This window comes from Pimephales promelas, chromosome 3 (assembly GCF_988280905.1).
Source record: "Pimephales promelas chromosome 3, fPimPro1.hap1.1, whole genome shotgun sequence".
NCBI lineage: Eukaryota > Metazoa > Chordata > Actinopteri > Cypriniformes > Leuciscidae > Pimephales > Pimephales promelas.
The window spans coordinates 44,945,237-44,960,110 of NC_142771.1; the positions used below are offsets into that span (position 1 = coordinate 44,945,237).

The 14,874-nt window shown below is 42.1% G+C and overlaps 49 non-coding genes and 1 pseudogene across 49 annotated transcripts; all 50 read left to right on the forward strand.

The window, feature by feature from the left end:
• Window positions 1-4,660: 4,660 nt before the first annotated feature.
• LOC148983453 (5S ribosomal RNA) lies at window positions 4,661-4,779 on the forward strand. The gene has a single exon (XR_016156221.1). It is a non-coding gene; the product is annotated as a 5S ribosomal RNA (ribosomal RNA).
• A 63-nt stretch (window positions 4,780-4,842) lies between these two features.
• LOC148983454 (5S ribosomal RNA) lies at window positions 4,843-4,961 on the forward strand. Its single transcript, XR_016161374.1, has one exon. It is a non-coding gene; the product is annotated as a 5S ribosomal RNA (ribosomal RNA).
• A 63-nt stretch (window positions 4,962-5,024) lies between these two features.
• On the forward strand, window positions 5,025-5,143 carry LOC148983455 (5S ribosomal RNA). Its single transcript, XR_016164265.1, has one exon. It is a non-coding gene; the product is annotated as a 5S ribosomal RNA (ribosomal RNA).
• Window positions 5,144-5,206: 63 nt separating this feature from the next.
• On the forward strand, window positions 5,207-5,325 carry LOC148983456 (5S ribosomal RNA). The gene has a single exon (XR_016163066.1). It is a non-coding gene; the product is annotated as a 5S ribosomal RNA (ribosomal RNA).
• Window positions 5,326-5,388: 63 nt separating this feature from the next.
• Window positions 5,389-5,507, forward strand: LOC148983457 (5S ribosomal RNA). Its single transcript, XR_016164266.1, has one exon. It is a non-coding gene; the product is annotated as a 5S ribosomal RNA (ribosomal RNA).
• A 167-nt stretch (window positions 5,508-5,674) lies between these two features.
• LOC148983458 (5S ribosomal RNA) lies at window positions 5,675-5,793 on the forward strand. Its single transcript, XR_016164267.1, has one exon. It is a non-coding gene; the product is annotated as a 5S ribosomal RNA (ribosomal RNA).
• Window positions 5,794-5,964: 171 nt separating this feature from the next.
• Window positions 5,965-6,083, forward strand: LOC148983459 (5S ribosomal RNA). The gene has a single exon (XR_016160307.1). It is a non-coding gene; the product is annotated as a 5S ribosomal RNA (ribosomal RNA).
• Window positions 6,084-6,146: 63 nt separating this feature from the next.
• Window positions 6,147-6,265, forward strand: LOC148983460 (5S ribosomal RNA). The gene has a single exon (XR_016164268.1). It is a non-coding gene; the product is annotated as a 5S ribosomal RNA (ribosomal RNA).
• A 63-nt stretch (window positions 6,266-6,328) lies between these two features.
• On the forward strand, window positions 6,329-6,447 carry LOC148983461 (5S ribosomal RNA). Its single transcript, XR_016164269.1, has one exon. It is a non-coding gene; the product is annotated as a 5S ribosomal RNA (ribosomal RNA).
• Window positions 6,448-6,510: 63 nt separating this feature from the next.
• On the forward strand, window positions 6,511-6,629 carry LOC148983462 (5S ribosomal RNA). Its single transcript, XR_016164271.1, has one exon. It is a non-coding gene; the product is annotated as a 5S ribosomal RNA (ribosomal RNA).
• A 63-nt stretch (window positions 6,630-6,692) lies between these two features.
• Window positions 6,693-6,811, forward strand: LOC148983463 (5S ribosomal RNA). Its single transcript, XR_016164272.1, has one exon. It is a non-coding gene; the product is annotated as a 5S ribosomal RNA (ribosomal RNA).
• A 63-nt stretch (window positions 6,812-6,874) lies between these two features.
• Window positions 6,875-6,993, forward strand: LOC148983464 (5S ribosomal RNA). The gene has a single exon (XR_016164273.1). It is a non-coding gene; the product is annotated as a 5S ribosomal RNA (ribosomal RNA).
• Window positions 6,994-7,155: 162 nt separating this feature from the next.
• Window positions 7,156-7,274, forward strand: LOC148983465 (5S ribosomal RNA). The gene has a single exon (XR_016164274.1). It is a non-coding gene; the product is annotated as a 5S ribosomal RNA (ribosomal RNA).
• A 63-nt stretch (window positions 7,275-7,337) lies between these two features.
• LOC148983466 (5S ribosomal RNA) lies at window positions 7,338-7,456 on the forward strand. Its single transcript, XR_016164275.1, has one exon. It is a non-coding gene; the product is annotated as a 5S ribosomal RNA (ribosomal RNA).
• A 63-nt stretch (window positions 7,457-7,519) lies between these two features.
• LOC148983467 (5S ribosomal RNA) lies at window positions 7,520-7,638 on the forward strand. The gene has a single exon (XR_016163389.1). It is a non-coding gene; the product is annotated as a 5S ribosomal RNA (ribosomal RNA).
• Window positions 7,639-7,701: 63 nt separating this feature from the next.
• On the forward strand, window positions 7,702-7,820 carry LOC148983468 (5S ribosomal RNA). Its single transcript, XR_016164276.1, has one exon. It is a non-coding gene; the product is annotated as a 5S ribosomal RNA (ribosomal RNA).
• Window positions 7,821-7,883: 63 nt separating this feature from the next.
• On the forward strand, window positions 7,884-8,002 carry LOC148983469 (5S ribosomal RNA). Its single transcript, XR_016164277.1, has one exon. It is a non-coding gene; the product is annotated as a 5S ribosomal RNA (ribosomal RNA).
• A 171-nt stretch (window positions 8,003-8,173) lies between these two features.
• LOC148983470 (5S ribosomal RNA) lies at window positions 8,174-8,292 on the forward strand. The gene has a single exon (XR_016164278.1). It is a non-coding gene; the product is annotated as a 5S ribosomal RNA (ribosomal RNA).
• Window positions 8,293-8,355: 63 nt separating this feature from the next.
• Window positions 8,356-8,474, forward strand: LOC148983471 (5S ribosomal RNA). The gene has a single exon (XR_016164279.1). It is a non-coding gene; the product is annotated as a 5S ribosomal RNA (ribosomal RNA).
• Window positions 8,475-8,537: 63 nt separating this feature from the next.
• Window positions 8,538-8,657, forward strand: LOC148983472 (5S ribosomal RNA; annotated as a pseudogene).
• A 63-nt stretch (window positions 8,658-8,720) lies between these two features.
• On the forward strand, window positions 8,721-8,839 carry LOC148983473 (5S ribosomal RNA). Its single transcript, XR_016164280.1, has one exon. It is a non-coding gene; the product is annotated as a 5S ribosomal RNA (ribosomal RNA).
• Window positions 8,840-9,006: 167 nt separating this feature from the next.
• LOC148983474 (5S ribosomal RNA) lies at window positions 9,007-9,125 on the forward strand. Its single transcript, XR_016164282.1, has one exon. It is a non-coding gene; the product is annotated as a 5S ribosomal RNA (ribosomal RNA).
• A 63-nt stretch (window positions 9,126-9,188) lies between these two features.
• Window positions 9,189-9,307, forward strand: LOC148983475 (5S ribosomal RNA). Its single transcript, XR_016164283.1, has one exon. It is a non-coding gene; the product is annotated as a 5S ribosomal RNA (ribosomal RNA).
• A 63-nt stretch (window positions 9,308-9,370) lies between these two features.
• Window positions 9,371-9,489, forward strand: LOC148983476 (5S ribosomal RNA). The gene has a single exon (XR_016164284.1). It is a non-coding gene; the product is annotated as a 5S ribosomal RNA (ribosomal RNA).
• Window positions 9,490-9,552: 63 nt separating this feature from the next.
• LOC148983477 (5S ribosomal RNA) lies at window positions 9,553-9,671 on the forward strand. The gene has a single exon (XR_016162463.1). It is a non-coding gene; the product is annotated as a 5S ribosomal RNA (ribosomal RNA).
• A 63-nt stretch (window positions 9,672-9,734) lies between these two features.
• Window positions 9,735-9,853, forward strand: LOC148983478 (5S ribosomal RNA). Its single transcript, XR_016164285.1, has one exon. It is a non-coding gene; the product is annotated as a 5S ribosomal RNA (ribosomal RNA).
• A 63-nt stretch (window positions 9,854-9,916) lies between these two features.
• On the forward strand, window positions 9,917-10,035 carry LOC148983479 (5S ribosomal RNA). Its single transcript, XR_016164286.1, has one exon. It is a non-coding gene; the product is annotated as a 5S ribosomal RNA (ribosomal RNA).
• Window positions 10,036-10,202: 167 nt separating this feature from the next.
• LOC148983480 (5S ribosomal RNA) lies at window positions 10,203-10,321 on the forward strand. Its single transcript, XR_016164287.1, has one exon. It is a non-coding gene; the product is annotated as a 5S ribosomal RNA (ribosomal RNA).
• Window positions 10,322-10,492: 171 nt separating this feature from the next.
• LOC148983481 (5S ribosomal RNA) lies at window positions 10,493-10,611 on the forward strand. The gene has a single exon (XR_016160308.1). It is a non-coding gene; the product is annotated as a 5S ribosomal RNA (ribosomal RNA).
• A 63-nt stretch (window positions 10,612-10,674) lies between these two features.
• Window positions 10,675-10,793, forward strand: LOC148983482 (5S ribosomal RNA). Its single transcript, XR_016164288.1, has one exon. It is a non-coding gene; the product is annotated as a 5S ribosomal RNA (ribosomal RNA).
• A 63-nt stretch (window positions 10,794-10,856) lies between these two features.
• LOC148983483 (5S ribosomal RNA) lies at window positions 10,857-10,975 on the forward strand. The gene has a single exon (XR_016164289.1). It is a non-coding gene; the product is annotated as a 5S ribosomal RNA (ribosomal RNA).
• A 63-nt stretch (window positions 10,976-11,038) lies between these two features.
• On the forward strand, window positions 11,039-11,157 carry LOC148983484 (5S ribosomal RNA). Its single transcript, XR_016164290.1, has one exon. It is a non-coding gene; the product is annotated as a 5S ribosomal RNA (ribosomal RNA).
• Window positions 11,158-11,220: 63 nt separating this feature from the next.
• On the forward strand, window positions 11,221-11,339 carry LOC148983485 (5S ribosomal RNA). The gene has a single exon (XR_016164291.1). It is a non-coding gene; the product is annotated as a 5S ribosomal RNA (ribosomal RNA).
• Window positions 11,340-11,402: 63 nt separating this feature from the next.
• Window positions 11,403-11,521, forward strand: LOC148983486 (5S ribosomal RNA). The gene has a single exon (XR_016164293.1). It is a non-coding gene; the product is annotated as a 5S ribosomal RNA (ribosomal RNA).
• Window positions 11,522-11,682: 161 nt separating this feature from the next.
• On the forward strand, window positions 11,683-11,801 carry LOC148983487 (5S ribosomal RNA). Its single transcript, XR_016164294.1, has one exon. It is a non-coding gene; the product is annotated as a 5S ribosomal RNA (ribosomal RNA).
• Window positions 11,802-11,864: 63 nt separating this feature from the next.
• On the forward strand, window positions 11,865-11,983 carry LOC148983488 (5S ribosomal RNA). Its single transcript, XR_016164295.1, has one exon. It is a non-coding gene; the product is annotated as a 5S ribosomal RNA (ribosomal RNA).
• A 63-nt stretch (window positions 11,984-12,046) lies between these two features.
• On the forward strand, window positions 12,047-12,165 carry LOC148983489 (5S ribosomal RNA). The gene has a single exon (XR_016162464.1). It is a non-coding gene; the product is annotated as a 5S ribosomal RNA (ribosomal RNA).
• A 63-nt stretch (window positions 12,166-12,228) lies between these two features.
• LOC148983490 (5S ribosomal RNA) lies at window positions 12,229-12,347 on the forward strand. The gene has a single exon (XR_016164296.1). It is a non-coding gene; the product is annotated as a 5S ribosomal RNA (ribosomal RNA).
• Window positions 12,348-12,410: 63 nt separating this feature from the next.
• On the forward strand, window positions 12,411-12,529 carry LOC148983491 (5S ribosomal RNA). The gene has a single exon (XR_016160346.1). It is a non-coding gene; the product is annotated as a 5S ribosomal RNA (ribosomal RNA).
• Window positions 12,530-12,699: 170 nt separating this feature from the next.
• LOC148983492 (5S ribosomal RNA) lies at window positions 12,700-12,818 on the forward strand. The gene has a single exon (XR_016160309.1). It is a non-coding gene; the product is annotated as a 5S ribosomal RNA (ribosomal RNA).
• Window positions 12,819-12,881: 63 nt separating this feature from the next.
• On the forward strand, window positions 12,882-13,000 carry LOC148983493 (5S ribosomal RNA). Its single transcript, XR_016164297.1, has one exon. It is a non-coding gene; the product is annotated as a 5S ribosomal RNA (ribosomal RNA).
• A 63-nt stretch (window positions 13,001-13,063) lies between these two features.
• Window positions 13,064-13,182, forward strand: LOC148983494 (5S ribosomal RNA). Its single transcript, XR_016164298.1, has one exon. It is a non-coding gene; the product is annotated as a 5S ribosomal RNA (ribosomal RNA).
• Window positions 13,183-13,245: 63 nt separating this feature from the next.
• On the forward strand, window positions 13,246-13,364 carry LOC148983495 (5S ribosomal RNA). The gene has a single exon (XR_016164299.1). It is a non-coding gene; the product is annotated as a 5S ribosomal RNA (ribosomal RNA).
• A 63-nt stretch (window positions 13,365-13,427) lies between these two features.
• On the forward strand, window positions 13,428-13,546 carry LOC148983496 (5S ribosomal RNA). The gene has a single exon (XR_016164300.1). It is a non-coding gene; the product is annotated as a 5S ribosomal RNA (ribosomal RNA).
• A 63-nt stretch (window positions 13,547-13,609) lies between these two features.
• LOC148983497 (5S ribosomal RNA) lies at window positions 13,610-13,728 on the forward strand. The gene has a single exon (XR_016164301.1). It is a non-coding gene; the product is annotated as a 5S ribosomal RNA (ribosomal RNA).
• A 162-nt stretch (window positions 13,729-13,890) lies between these two features.
• On the forward strand, window positions 13,891-14,009 carry LOC148983498 (5S ribosomal RNA). Its single transcript, XR_016164302.1, has one exon. It is a non-coding gene; the product is annotated as a 5S ribosomal RNA (ribosomal RNA).
• A 63-nt stretch (window positions 14,010-14,072) lies between these two features.
• LOC148983499 (5S ribosomal RNA) lies at window positions 14,073-14,191 on the forward strand. The gene has a single exon (XR_016162170.1). It is a non-coding gene; the product is annotated as a 5S ribosomal RNA (ribosomal RNA).
• Window positions 14,192-14,254: 63 nt separating this feature from the next.
• Window positions 14,255-14,373, forward strand: LOC148983500 (5S ribosomal RNA). The gene has a single exon (XR_016164001.1). It is a non-coding gene; the product is annotated as a 5S ribosomal RNA (ribosomal RNA).
• A 63-nt stretch (window positions 14,374-14,436) lies between these two features.
• Window positions 14,437-14,555, forward strand: LOC148983501 (5S ribosomal RNA). The gene has a single exon (XR_016164304.1). It is a non-coding gene; the product is annotated as a 5S ribosomal RNA (ribosomal RNA).
• Window positions 14,556-14,618: 63 nt separating this feature from the next.
• LOC148983502 (5S ribosomal RNA) lies at window positions 14,619-14,737 on the forward strand. Its single transcript, XR_016161597.1, has one exon. It is a non-coding gene; the product is annotated as a 5S ribosomal RNA (ribosomal RNA).
• Window positions 14,738-14,874: the final 137 nt, after the last annotated feature.

Below are 14,874 nucleotides of genomic sequence, written 5' to 3' on the forward strand. Positions count from 1 at the left end.
GGAAATACAAGAGGTGATTCAACAGAATCAAGAAGAGATTCAAGGAGAGGAAGAGAAACAAGAGGAAGAGGAGAACACGGGAATCGATGGGGATGGAGAACTAGGAATTGAGATGAGAGGAGGAGCGGGAAAAGAGGATGTAAACCTGATTGACTTTACTCAGGACGATGTGGACACTAAAGGACCGGACTATGGGAAAGGACAGGACTATGTGAAAGGACAAGGAACCGGAAAAGTGGATGAGAAGGGAATAAAGATACTGACTGAGGTAAGAGGAACTGACAATGGTGGAGGGAGTCATGAAATGGAAAATAAAGGAAGAGAGAGACTAAATAGAGGCTTAAAAGCAAAAAAAGGGGGCCTAGACATTCAACAGGTTCTTAAAAAGCAGAAGATAAGAAGAGAAGAGCTGAAGGGAATGCTAGAGAGGAGAAAAAATAATGAAATGGATTGAATGGGTTTTTTTCTTGTTTTTTGTTTTTTGCCTATTTAATATTTTCTTTGATGGGCTCCATTAGTATTATATCACTGAATGCAAGAGGATTATCCAAATGTCAAAAGTTTGAAAGATTAATGTGTCTGACCAAAAAATGTGATGTGATATGTCTACAAGAAACTAAATGGGAAGATAAAATAAGTGATGAAATAAGAAAATTATGGAATGGAGAAATATATAGTAATTGTGATAAGGAAAGGAAAAGAGGGGTAGCTATTTTAATAAAAAAAGGGATTTTTGAAGAAGTAGATATAGATTATAAAGATACATATGGAAGAATAATAATTGTCAGATTTTTGTGTAATGGAAAAGAAATGAAAGTGTGTAACATACATGCACCTAATGATGAAAGAGAAAAATTTACATTTTATAAGGATATGAATGAGTTAATAGGAAAAAATGAAAACATTATGGTGTTAGGTGACTTTAATACTGTATTACAGAGAATTGATGTAGATGATTCAATGAGTTTTAGAAGGGATAGAGGGAGGAATGAAATACACAACATAATGGAGAAATATAATATGGTGGATGTGTGGAGGGAGAGAAATGGTATGCAAAGAGAATATTCAAGAAGACAAATTGTGGACAGAGTGCTAAAGCAAAGTAGAATAGACTTATTTTTATGCAAAAAAGGGGAAGCTTTTTATGTCACAAAGGCTGCTTACAAAAATTATAGTGAGAGTGATCATGATTTTTTATGGATATCAATGAACTTTGATGAGGTTGATAAAGGACCGGGGGTGTGGGTACTAAATACAGAACTTCTAAAAAATGAAATATATAAAATGGAAATAGAAAACATAATAATACATAGTTTAAATGATGATATGTATGAAATAGATAAAGGGTATTGGTGGGATATTCTAAAAAATAGAATAAAACAATTCTCAGTGGATTATTCAAAAAAGATGCAAAAAAGTAAAAAGGTGAAAGAAAATAAGATAAAAAAAGACTGGGAAGAAGAAATGAGGAAAGTAAGTGAGAATGATAGGAATATTGATAAGATAATAGAATTACAGGAAGAATTAAAGAAAATAGAGGATGAGAAGTGTAAAGGAGCAATAATAAGAAGTAAGGCAAAAGACATTGTAGAAGGAGAAAGAAGTACAAAATATTTTTATGAATTAGAAAAAACAAGACAGAGAGCGGATATGATAAAAAGTGTTAAAACACAAGATGGAAGGATTGTAGAAGATACAATAGGAATTTTGAAAGAAATCGGAGAGTTTTATAAGGAGTTATTTACTGAAAATGTGGTTGATTTAGAAGAAGAAGAATTTTTACTGAGCAAAATACAGGTTAAAGTTAATGAAGGAGACAAGGAATTGTGTGACAGTGAGATTACGGAATTAGAAATAGGGATAGCAATCGATCAATTAAAAAATAGTAAAAGTCCGGGAATAGATGGAATACCAGTTGATTTTTATAAGGTTTTTAAAGATGTGTTATGCCCAATTTTAAATGAATTATTTATTGATATATTTAGGAAAGAGAATCTAACTAATAGTATGAAGAAAGGAATGGTAAAAATAATTTACAAGAAGAAAGGTGATAAGAGAGATCTTAAAAACTATAGACCACTAAGTATGTTGAATACAGACTACAAAATATTAGCCAAAATTTTAGCCAATCGATTGAAAATAGTAGTACCAAATATCATTACTACAAATCAAGCATATGCCGTTCTAAAAAGAGATATTACTGATGTTATTAACAATATAAGAGATATGGTTTGGTACATGAAGGAGGAGAAAGAAACAGGATATATAATAAGTGTGGACTTAGAAAAGGCGTTTGATAGAGTTGAACACAAATATTTGATGCATGTGTTGGAGAGATTTGGGTTTGGGGAGAATTTTTTAAAATGGATAAAATGCCTATATACAGATATAAGTAGTTGTGTGAAAGTGAATGGTTTTTTAACTAAAAATTTTAAAATAACAAGATCAATCAGACAAGGGTGTCCAATGTCAGCATTATTATACACAATAGTGTCCGAAGCTTTGGGACTGGCAATAAAACAGGAAAAGAACATACAAGGAATACGCATAAAAGGAGAAGAATCAGAACAAAAAATATTTCAGTATGCAGATGACACAACTTTGATTGTAAAAGACATCAAAAGTATAGATAAAGCAATGGGAGTTTTAGAAAGTTATTGTAAAGGAACAGGGGCAAAGGTTAATAAAGAAAAAACTACATACATGAAAATAGGATTGTCGAATGAGTTACCAAAGAATGTGCAATTTAAGGAAGCAAAGAAGAATATGAAAATTTTAGGTATAAGGGTTGGAGAAAATGAAAATGAAATTAGGGAAATGACATGGGAGGAGGTTTTAAATGGAATGGAAAAGAGATTAAATTTCTGGAAATTAAGAGGCTTATTTTTAAAAGGGAAGGTTTTAGTTATTAATTCTTTGTTTCTATCAAAAATGTGGTATGTTTTGGGTTCTGTGAGTTTGCCTATATGGGTGTATAAAAAAATTAAATCTATTGTTTTAAATTTTTTATGGGAGGGGAAACCATCAAAAATTGCATATGATACTTTAATTGGAAGGGTAGAGGAAGGAGGATTAGGATTAATAGATCCATTAATAAGAATGAAAAGTATGAGAATAAAAATGGTTAATAAATTCTGGAAACATGGGAAGTATGCTTGGAAGAGTGTAATGAATTATTTTTTAAATAAATGTGGGGACATGGGAGATGATGTATTATGGATGAAGCTTAAAGAAAATATGATGAACGGAATACCGGAGTTTTATAAAGAGGTTGTAAAAGCATGGGGTGATTTTCGAAAGCATGTTGTTTGTACGTCTTTCACCAGAGAAGAGATTTTAAGACAACCATTGTTTTTAAACGATCATATTAAAAAGGGAGAGGATACCATTTTTTATAAAAAATGGTTTAATGCAGGGATAAAGCAAATAAAAGACATATTGTATGAAGTGATACCTGGTTTTGTTCCAGTGCAGGTAATAAGAGATGCAATTGTGGAAAATTATGAAAATGAAACTATAACAATCTTGGGAAAACAATACAAACAAATAAAAGAAGTAATACCGAAAGAATGGATAAATGTTTTAGAAGGTACGGAAGGAATAGTATGTAACGATGGAAGGATGGTTGATTTTAAAAGTAATGACAAACAACATGCTTTTAAAGATGGTATTTTAAAGATGTTTTATTCTTGTTTATGTAAAGATGTTTTTATCACACCAAGAGCAGAAGGATATTGGCAAAGATTATATCCAAGCATGGAAATTAAGAAAACATGGCAAAATTTAAGAGCTTGGTGGAAAAGCCCAATTTTGGAAAACTTTGATTACATTTTAAGGCATAATTGTTTACTAAGTGAAATGAGACTGTGTAAAATTGGAATGGCAAGGGATGCAATATGCAAGGTATGCAAGAGGGAAGATGAGGGTTTGTTACATATTTTCTTTAAATGCACAGGTTTAAAATGTTTTATTAAAAAAATAAAAGAAATGACAAGTAAATTGGGGGTAGAACAAAGATGTATTAATGAAGAATGGGAAACAATGTTGTTATTTGGTTTTAAAGGGAATGTTAAGAATAAGTGTTTTTTAAATCTAGTATTAACCATCGCTAGATTTGTAATTTGGAGCAGAAGAAACATGGTCAAACAAAAGAAAACAAGAATACCTGTGTGTAAACTATTCAAGGTAAAGATGTGTTTTATTTTAAATGTTTTATTTGATTATTGTAATATGTATCAAGAGAAAGATGTATTTGTCAAAAATTTTGTACATGGTAACCCATTTATTGAATTGACATGTTTCCGTTTTGATGTATTATTGCCAGAATGTGATTCAGACTGTTTTTAAATGTATTAAAATGTTTTAAATAGAAATAAAAAAAAAAAAAAAAAGAACGCCCGAACTCGTCTGATCTCGGAAGCTAAGCAGGGTCGGGCCTGGTTAGTACTTGGATGGGAGACCGCCTGGGAATACCAGGTGCTGTAAGCTTTATTGTTTAAAAAAAAAAAAAAAAAAAAAGAGTCAATGAAATGCTTCAAAAATCCTAAATTGTCTTTTTTCCCCCTCAAAATTCCTGAAATAGTCTCTCTGTTTCTTCAGAAAGCCTGAAAGAGTCTCTTTTTTTTCTTCTTCAAATAGCCCAATTTTGGCTGCAGATTTCGCTTACGGCCATACCACCTTGGGAACGCCCGAACTCGTCTGATCTCGGAAGCTAAGCAGGGTCGGGCCTGGTTAGTACTTGGATGGGAGACCGCCTGGGAATACCAGGTGCTGTAAGCTTTATGTAGTTTACTACCCTCATGTTCTAACCATTCAAATAGCCCAATTTTGGCAGCAGATTTCGCTTACGGCCATACCACCTTGAGAACGCCCGAACTCGTCTGATCTCGGAAGCTAAGCAGGGTCGGGCTGGGTTAGTACTTGGATGGGAGACCGCCTGGGAATACCAGGTGCTGTAAGCTTTATGTAGTTTACTACCCTCATGTTCTAACCATTCAAATAGCCCAATTTTGGCAGCAGATTTCGCTTACGGCCATACCACCTTGAGAACGCCCGAACTCGTCTGATCTCGGAAGCTAAGCAGGGTCGGGCCTGGTTAGTACTTGGATGGGAGACCGCCTGGGAATACCAGGTGCTGTAAGCTTTATGTAGTTTACTACCCTCATGTTCTAACCATTCAAATAGCCCAATTTTGGCAGCAGATTTCGCTTACGGCCATACCACCTTGAGAACGCCCGAACTTGTCTGATCTCGGAAGATAAGCAGGGTCGGGCCTGGTTAGTACTTGGATGGGAGACCGCCTGGGAATACCAGGTGCTGTAAGCTTTATGTAGTTTACTGCCCTAATGTTCTAACCATTCAAATAGCCCAATTTTGGCTGCAGATTTCGCTTACGGCCATACCACCTTGAGAACGCCCGAACTCGTCTGATCTCGGAAGCTAAGCAGGGTCGGGCCTGGTTAGTACTTGGATGGGAGACCGCCTGGGAATACCAGGTGCTGTAAGCTTTATTGTTTAAAAAAAAAAAAAAAAGAGTCAATGAAATGCTTCAAAAATCCTAAATTGTCTTTTTTCCCCCTCAAAATTCCTGAAATAGTCTCTCTGTTTCTTCAGAAAGCCTGAAAGAGTCTCTTTTTTTTCTTCTTCAAATAGCCCAATTTTGGCTGCAGATTTCGCTTACGGCCATACCACCTTGAGAACGCCCGAACTCGTCTGATCTCGGAAGCTAAGCAGGGTCGGGCCTGGTTAGTACTTGGATGGGAGACCGCCTGGGAATACCAGGTGCTGTAAGCTTTATTGTTTAAAAAAAAAAAAAAAAAAAAGAGTCAATGAAATGCTTCAAAAATCCTAAATTGTCTTTTTTCCCCCTCAAAATTCCTGAAATAGTCTCTCTGTTTCTTCAGAAAGCCTGAAAGAGTCTCTTTTTTTTCTTCTTCAAATAGCCCAATTTTGGCAGCAGATTTCGCTTACGGCCATACCACCTTGAGAACGCCCGACCTCGTCTGATCTCGGAAGCTAAGCAGGGTCGGGCCTGGTTAGTACTTGGATGGGAGACCGCCTGGGAATACCAGGTGCTGTAAGCTTTATGTAGTTTACTACCCTAATGTTCTAACCATTCAAATAGCCCAATTTTGGCTGCAGATTTCGCTTACGGCCATACCACCTTGAGAACGCCCGAACTCGTCTGATCTCGGAAGCTAAGCAGGGTCGGGCCTGGTTAGTACTTGGATGGGAGACCGCCTGGGAATACCAGGTGCTGTAAGCTTTATGTAGTTTACTACCTTCATGTTCTAACCATTCAAATAGCCCAATTTTGGCAGCAGATTTCGCTTACGGCCATACCACCTTGAGAACGCCCGAACTCGTCTGATCTCGGAAGCTAAGCAGGGTCGGGCCTGGTTAGTACTTGGATGGGAGACCGCCTGGGAATACCAGGTGCTGTAAGCTTTATGTAGTTTACTACCCTAATGTTCTAACCATTCAAATAGCCCAATTTTGGCTGCAGATTTCGCTTACGGCCATACCACCTTGAGAACGCCCGAACTCGTCTGATCTCGGAAGCTAAGCAGGGTCGGGCCTGGTTAGTACTTGGATGGGAGACCGCCTGGGAATACCAGGTGCTGTAAGCTTTATGTAGTTTACTACCCTCATGTTCTAACCATTCAAATAGCCCAATTTTGGCTGCAGATTTCGCTTACGGCCATACCACCTTGAGAACGCCCGAACTCGTCTGATCTCGGAAGCTAAGCAGGGTCGGGCCTGGTTAGTACTTGGATGGGAGACCGCCTGGGAATACCAGGTGCTGTAAGCTTTATGTAGTTTACTACCCTAATGTTCTAACCATTCAAATAGCCCAATTTTGGCTGCAGATTTCGCTTACGGCCATACCACCTTGAGAACGCCCGAACTCGTCTGATCTCGGAAGCTAAGCAGGGTCGGGCCTGGTTAGTACTTGGATGGGAGACCGCCTGGGAATACCAGGTGCTGTAAGCTTTATTGTTTAAAAAAAAAAAAAGTCAATGAAATGCTTCAAAAATCCTAAATTGTCTTTTTTCCCCCTCAAAATTCCTGAAATAGTCTCTCTGTTTCTTCAGAAAGCCTGAAAGAGTCTCTTTTTTTTCTTCTTCAAATAGCCCAATTTTGGCTGCAGATTTCGCTTACGGCCATACCACCTTGAGAACGCCCGAACTCGTCTGATCTCGGAAGCTAAGCAGGGTCGGGCCTGGTTAGTACTTGGATGGGAGACCGCCTGGGAATACCAGGTGCTGTAAGCTTTATGTAGTTTACTACCCTCATGTTCTAACCATTCAAATAGCCCAATTTTGGCAGCAGATTTCGCTTACGGCCATACCACCTTGAGAACGCCCGAACTCGTCTGATCTCGGAAGCTAAGCAGGGTCGGGCCTGGTTAGTACTTGGATGGGAGACCGCCTGGGAATACCAGGTGCTGTAAGCTTTATGTAGTTTACTACCCACATGTTCTAACCATTCAAATAGCCCAATTTTGGCAGCAGATTTCGCTTACGGCCATACCACCTTGAGAACGCCCGAACTTGTCTGATCTCGGAAGCTAAGCAGGGTCGGGCCTGGTTAGTACTTGGATGGGAGACCGCCTGGGAATACCAGGTGCTGTAAGTTTTATGTAGTTTACTACCCTAATGTTCTAACCATATAAATAGCCCAATTTTGGCTGCAGATTTCGCTTACGGCCATACCACCTTGAGAACGCCCGAACTCGTCTGATCTCGGAAGCTAAGCAGGGTCGGGCCTGGTTAGTACTTGGATGGGAGACCGCCTGGGAATACCAGGTGCTGTAAGCTTTATGTAGTTTACTACCCTCATGTTCTAACCATTCAAATAGCCCAATTTTGGCAGCAGATTTCGCTTACGGCCATACCACCTTGAGAACGCCCGAACTCGTCTGATCTCGGAAGCTAAGCAGGGTCGGGCCTGGTTAGTACTTGGATGGGAGACCGCCTGGGAATACCAGGTGCTGTAAGCTTTATTGTTTAAAAAAAAAAAAAAAAAAAAGAGTCAATGAAATGCTTCAAAAATCCTAAATTGTCTTTTTTCCCCCTCAAAATTCCTGAAATAGTCTCTCTGTTTCTTCAGAAAGCCTGAAAGAGTCTCTTTTTTTTCTTCTTCAAATAGCCCAATTTTGGCTGCAGATTTCGCTTACGGCCATACCACCTTGAGAACGCCCGAACTCGTCTGATCTCGGAAGCTAAGCAGGGTCGGGCCTGGTTAGTACTTGGATGGGAGACCGCCTGGGAATACCAGGTGCTGTAAGCTTTATGTAGTTTACTACCCTAATGTTCTAACCATTCAAATAGCCCAATTTTGGCTGCAGATTTCGCTTACGGCCATACCACCTTGAGAACGCCCGAACTCGTCTGATCTCGGAAGCTAAGCAGGGTCGGGCCTGGTTAGTACTTGGATGGGAGACCGCCTGGGAATACCAGGTGCTGTAAGCTTTATGTAGTTTACTACCCTCATGTTCTAACCATTCAAATAGCCCAATTTTGGCAGCAGATTTCGCTTACGGCCATACCACCTTGAGAACGCCCGAACTCGTCTGATCTCGGAAGCTAAGCAGGGTCGGGCCTGGTTAGTACTTGGATGGGAGACCGCCTGGGAATACCAGGTGCTTTTTAGCTTTATGTAGTTTACTACCCTCATGTTCTAACCATTCAAATAGCCCAATTTTGGCAGCAGATTTCGCTTACGGCCATACCACCTTGAGAACGCCCGAACTCGTCTGATCTCGGAAGCTAAGCAGGGTCGGGCCTGGTTAGTACTTGGATGGGAGACCGCCTGGGAATACCAGGTGCTGTAAGCTTTATTGTTTAAAAAAAAAAAAAAAAGAGTCAATGAAATGCTTCAAAAATCCTAAATTGTCTTTTTTCCCCCTCAAAATTCCTGAAATAGTCTCTCTGTTTCTTCAGAAAGCCTGAAAGAGTATCTTTTTTTTCTTCTTCAAATAGCCCAATTTTGGCTGCAGATTTCGCTTACGGCCATACCACCTTGAGAACGCCCGAACTCGTCTGATCTCGGAAGCTAAGCAGGGTCGGGCCTGGTTAGTACTTGGATGGGAGACCGCCTGGGAATACCAGGTGCTGTAAGCTTTATGTAGTTTACTACCCTAATGTTCTAACCATTCAAATAGCCCAATTTTGGCTGCAGATTTCGCTTACGGCCATACCACCTTGAGAACGCCCGAACTCGTCTGATCTCGGAAGCTAAGCAGGGTCGGGCCTGGTTAGTACTTGGATGGGAGACCGCCTGGGAATACCAGGTGCTGTAAGCTTTATGTAGTTTACTACCCTCATGTTCTAACCATTCAAATAGCCCAATTTTGGCAGCAGATTTCGCTTACGGCCATACCACCTTGAGAACGCCCGAACTCGTCTGATCTCGGAAGCTAAGCAGGGTCGGGCCTGGTTAGTACTTGGATGGGAGACCGCCTGGGAATACCAGGTGCTGTAAGCTTTATGTAGTTTACTACCCTCATGTTCTAACCATTCAAATAGCCCAATTTTGGCAGCAGATTTCGCTTACGGCCATACCACCTTGAGAACGCCCGAACTTGTCTGATCTCGGAAGCTAAGCAGGGTCGGGCCTGGTTAGTACTTGGATGGGAGACCGCCTGGGAATACCAGGTGCTGTAAGCTTTATGTAGTTTACTACCCTAATGTTCTAACCATATAAATAGCCCAATTTTGGCTGCAGATTTCGCTTACGGCCATACCACCTTGAGAACGCCCGAACTCGTCTGATCTCGGAAGCTAAGCAGGGTCGGGCCTGGTTAGTACTTGGATGGGAGACCGCCTGGGAATACCAGGTGCTGTAAGCTTTATGTAGTTTACTACCCTCATGTTCTAACCATTCAAATAGCCCAATTTTGGCAGCAGATTTCGCTTACGGCCATACCACCTTGAGAACGCCCGAACTCGTCTGATCTCGGAAGCTAAGCAGGGTCGGGCCTGGTTAGTACTTGGATGGGAGACCGCCTGGGAATACCAGGTGCTGTAAGCTTTATTGTTTAAAAAAAAAAAAAAAAGAGTCAATGAAATGCTTCAAAAATCCTAAATTGTCTTTTTTCCCCCTCAAAATTCCTGAAATAGTCTCTCTGTTTCTTCAGAAAGCCTGAAAGAGTCTCTTTTTTTTCTTCTTCAAATAGCCCAATTTTGGCTGCAGATTTCGCTTACGGCCATACCACCTTGAGAACGCCCGAACTCGTCTGATCTCGGAAGCTAAGCAGGGTCGGGCCTGGTTAGTACTTGGATGGGAGACCGCCTGGGAATACCAGGTGCTGTAAGCTTTATTGTTTAAAAAAAAAAAAAAAAAAAAGAGTCAATGAAATGCTTCAAAAATCCTAAATTGTCTTTTTTCCCCCTCAAAATTCCTGAAATAGTCTCTCTGTTTCTTCAGAAAGCCTGAAAGAGTCTCTTTTTTTTCTTCTTCAAATAGCCCAATTTTGGCAGCAGATTTCGCTTACGGCCATACCACCTTGAGAACGCCCGACCTCGTCTGATCTCGGAAGCTAAGCAGGGTCGGGCCTGGTTAGTACTTGGATGGGAGACCGCCTGGGAATACCAGGTGCTGTAAGCTTTATGTAGTTTACTACCCTAATGTTCTAACCATTCAAATAGCCCAATTTTGGCTGCAGATTTCGCTTACGGCCATACCACCTTGAGAACGCCCGAACTCGTCTGATCTCGGAAGCTAAGCAGGGTCGGGCCTGGTTAGTACTTGGATGGGAGACCGCCTGGGAATACCAGGTGCTGTAAGCTTTATGTAGTTTACTACCTTCATGTTCTAACCATTCAAATAGCCCAATTTTGGCAGCAGATTTCGCTTACGGCCATACCACCTTGAGAACGCCCGAACTCGTCTGATCTCGGAAGCTAAGCAGGGTCGGGCCTGGTTAGTACTTGGATGGGAGACCGCCTGGGAATACCAGGTGCTGTAAGCTTTATGTAGTTTACTACCCTAATGTTCTAACCATTCAAATAGCCCAATTTTGGCTGCAGATTTCGCTTACGGCCATACCACCTTGAGAACGCCCGAACTCGTCTGATCTCGGAAGCTAAGCAGGGTCGGGCCTGGTTAGTACTTGGATGGGAGACCGCCTGGGAATACCAGGTGCTGTAAGCTTTATGTAGTTTACTACCCTCATGTTCTAACCATTCAAATAGCCCAATTTTGGCTGCAGATTTCGCTTACGGCCATACCACCTTGAGAACGCCCGAACTCGTCTGATCTCGGAAGCTAAGCAGGGTCGGGCCTGGTTAGTACTTGGATGGGAGACCGCCTGGGAATACCAGGTGCTGTAAGCTTTATGTAGTTTACTACCCTAATGTTCTAACCATTCAAATAGCCCAATTTTGGCTGCAGATTTCGCTTACGGCCATACCACCTTGAGAACGCCCGAACTCGTCTGATCTCGGAAGCTAAGCAGGGTCGGGCCTGGTTAGTACTTGGATGGGAGACCGCCTGGGAATACCAGGTGCTGTAAGCTTTATTGTTTAAAAAAAAAAAAGTCAATGAAATGCTTCAAAAATCCTAAATTGTCTTTTTTCCCCCTCAAAATTCCTGAAATAGTCTCTCTGTTTCTTCAGAAAGCCTGAAAGAGTCTCTTTTTTTTCTTCTTCAAATAGCCCAATTTTGGCTGCAGATTTCGCTTACGGCCATACCACCTTGAGAACGCCCGAACTCGTCTGATCTCGGAAGCTAAGCAGGGTCGGGCCTGGTTAGTACTTGGATGGGAGACCGCCTGGGAATACCAGGTGCTGTAAGCTTTATGTAGTTTACTACCCTCATGTTCTAACCATTCAAATAGCCCAATTTTGGCAGCAGATTTCGCTTACGGCCATACCACCTTGAGAACGCCCGAACTCGTCTGATCTCGGAAGCTAAGCAGGGTCGGGCCTGGTTAGTACTTGGATGGGAGACCGCCTGGGAATACCAGGTGCTGTAAGCTTTATGTAGTTTACTACCCTCATGTTCTAACCATTCAAATAGCCCAATTTTGGCAGCAGATTTCGCTTACGGCCATACCACCTTGAGAACGCCCGAACTTGTCTGATCTCGGAAGCTAAGCAGGGTCGGGCCTGGTTAGTACTTGGATGGGAGACCGCCTGGGAATACCAGGTGCTGTAAGCTTTATGTAGTTTACTACCCTAATGTTCTAACCATATAAATAGCCCAATTTTGGCTGCAGATTTCGCTTACGGCCATACCACCTTGAGAACGCCCGAACTCGTCTGATCTCGGAAGCTAAGCAGGGTCGGGCCTGGTTAGTACTTGGATGGGAGACCGCCTGGGAATACCAGGTGCTGTAAGCTTTATGTAGTTTACTACCCTCATGTTCTAACCATTCAAATAGCCCAATTTTGGCTGCAGATTTCGCTTACGGCCATACCACCTTGAGAACGCCCGAACTCGTCTGATCTCGGAAGCTAAGCAGGGTCGGGCCTGGTTAGTACTTGGATGGGAGACCGTCTGGGAATACCAGGTGCTGTAAGCTTTATTGTTTAAAAAAAAAAAAAAAAAAAGAGTCAATGAAATGCTTCAAAAATCCTAAATTGTCTTTTTTCCCCCTCAAAATTCCTGAAATAGTCTCTCTGTTTCTTCAGAAAGCCTGAAAGAGTCTCTTTTTTTTCTTCTTCAAATAGCCCAATTTTGGCAGCAGATTTCGCTTACGGCCATACCACCTTGAGAACGCCCGACCTCGTCTGATCTCGGAAGCTAAGCAGGGTCGGGCCTGGTTAGTACTTGGATGGGAGACCGCCTGGGAATACCAGGTGCTGTAAGCTTTATGTAGTTTACTACCCTAATGTTCTAACCATTCAAATAGCCCAATTTTGGCTGCAGATTTCGCTTACGGCCATACCACCTTGAGAACGCCCGAACTCGTCTGATCTCGGAAGCTAAGCAGGGTCGGGCCTGGTTAGTACTTGGATGGGAGACCGCCTGGGAATACCAGGTGCTGTAAGCTTTATGTAGTTTACTACCTTCATGTTCTAACCATTCAAATAGCCCAATTTTGGCAGCAGATTTCGCTTACGGCCATACCACCTTGAGAACGCCCGAACTCGTCTGATCTCGGAAGCTAAGCAGGGTCGGGCCTGGTTAGTACTTGGATGGGAGACCGCCTGGGAATACCAGGTGCTGTAAGCTTTATGTAGTTTACTACCTTCATGTTCTAACCATTCAAATAGCCCAATTTTGGCAGCAGATTTCGCTTACGGCCATACCACCTTGAGAACGCCCGAACTCGTCTGATCTCGGAAGCTAAGCAGGGTCGGGCCTGGTTAGTACTTGGATGGGAGACCGCCTGGGAATACCAGGTGCTGTAAGCTTTATGTAGTTTACTACCCTCATGTTCTAACCATTCAAATAGCCCAATTTTGGCTGCAGATTTCGCTTACGGCCATACCACCTTGAGAACGCCCGAACTCGTCTGATCTCGGAAGCTAAGCAGGGTCGGGCCTGGTTAGTACTTGGATGGGAGACCGCCTGGGAATACCAGGTGCTGTAAGCTTTATGTAGTTTACTACCCTAATGTTCTAACCATTCAAATAGCCCAATTTTGGCTGCAGATTTCGCTTACGGCCATACCACCTTGAGAACGCCCGAACTCGTCTGATCTCGGAAGCTAAGCAGGGTCGGGCCTGGTTAGTACTTGGATGGGAGACCGCCTGGGAATACCAGGTGCTGTAAGCTTTATTGTTTAAAAAAAAAAAAAGTCAATGAAATGCTTCAAAAATCCTAAATTGTCTTTTTTCCCCCTCAAAATTCCTGAAATAGTCTCTCTGTTTCTTCAGAAAGCCTGAAAGAGTCTCTTTTTTTTCTTCTTCAAATAGCCCAATTTTGGCTGCAGATTTCGCTTACGGCCATACCACCTTGAGAACGCCCGAACTCGTCTGATCTCGGAAGCTAAGCAGGGTCGGGCCTGGTTAGTACTTGGATGGGAGACCGCCTGGGAATACCAGGTGCTGTAAGCTTTATGTAGTTTACTACCCTCATGTTCTAACCATTCAAATAGCCCAATTTTGGCAGCAGATTTCGCTTACGGCCATACCACCTTGAGAACGCCCGAACTCGTCTGATCTCGGAAGCTAAGCAGGGTCGGGCCTGTTTAGTACTTGGATGGGAGACCGCCTGGGAATACCAGGTGCTGTAAGCTTTATGTAGTTTACTACCCTCATGTTCTAACCATTCAAATAGCCCAATTTTGGCAGCAGATTTCGCTTACGGCCATACCACCTTGAGAACGCCCGAACTTGTCTGATCTCGGAAGCTAAGCAGGGTCGGGCCTGGTTAGTACTTGGATGGGAGACCGCCTGGGAATACCAGGTCCTGTAAGCTTTATGTAGTTTACTACCCTAATGTTCTAACCATTCAAATAGCCCAATTTTGGCTGCAGATTTCGCTTACGGCCATACCACCTTGAGAACGCCCGAACTCGTCTGATCTCGGAAGCTAAGCAGGGTCGGGCCTGGTTAGTACTTGGATGGGAGACCGCCTGGGAATACCAGGTGCTGTAAGCTTTATGTAGTTTACTACCCTCATGTTCTAACCATTCAAATAGCCCAATTTTGGCAGCAGATTTCGCTTACGGCCATACCACCTTGAGAACGCCTGAACTCGTCTGATCTCGGAAGCTAAGCAGGGTCGGGCCTGGTTAGTACTTGGATGGGAGACCGCCTGGGAATACCAGGTGCTGTAAGCTTTATTGTTTAAAAAAAAAAAAAAAAAAAAAGAGTCAATGAAATGCTTCAAAAATCCTAAATTGTCTTTTTTCCCCCTCAAAATTCCTGAAATAGTCTCTCTGTTTCTTCAGAAAGCCTGAAAGAGTCTCTTTTTTTT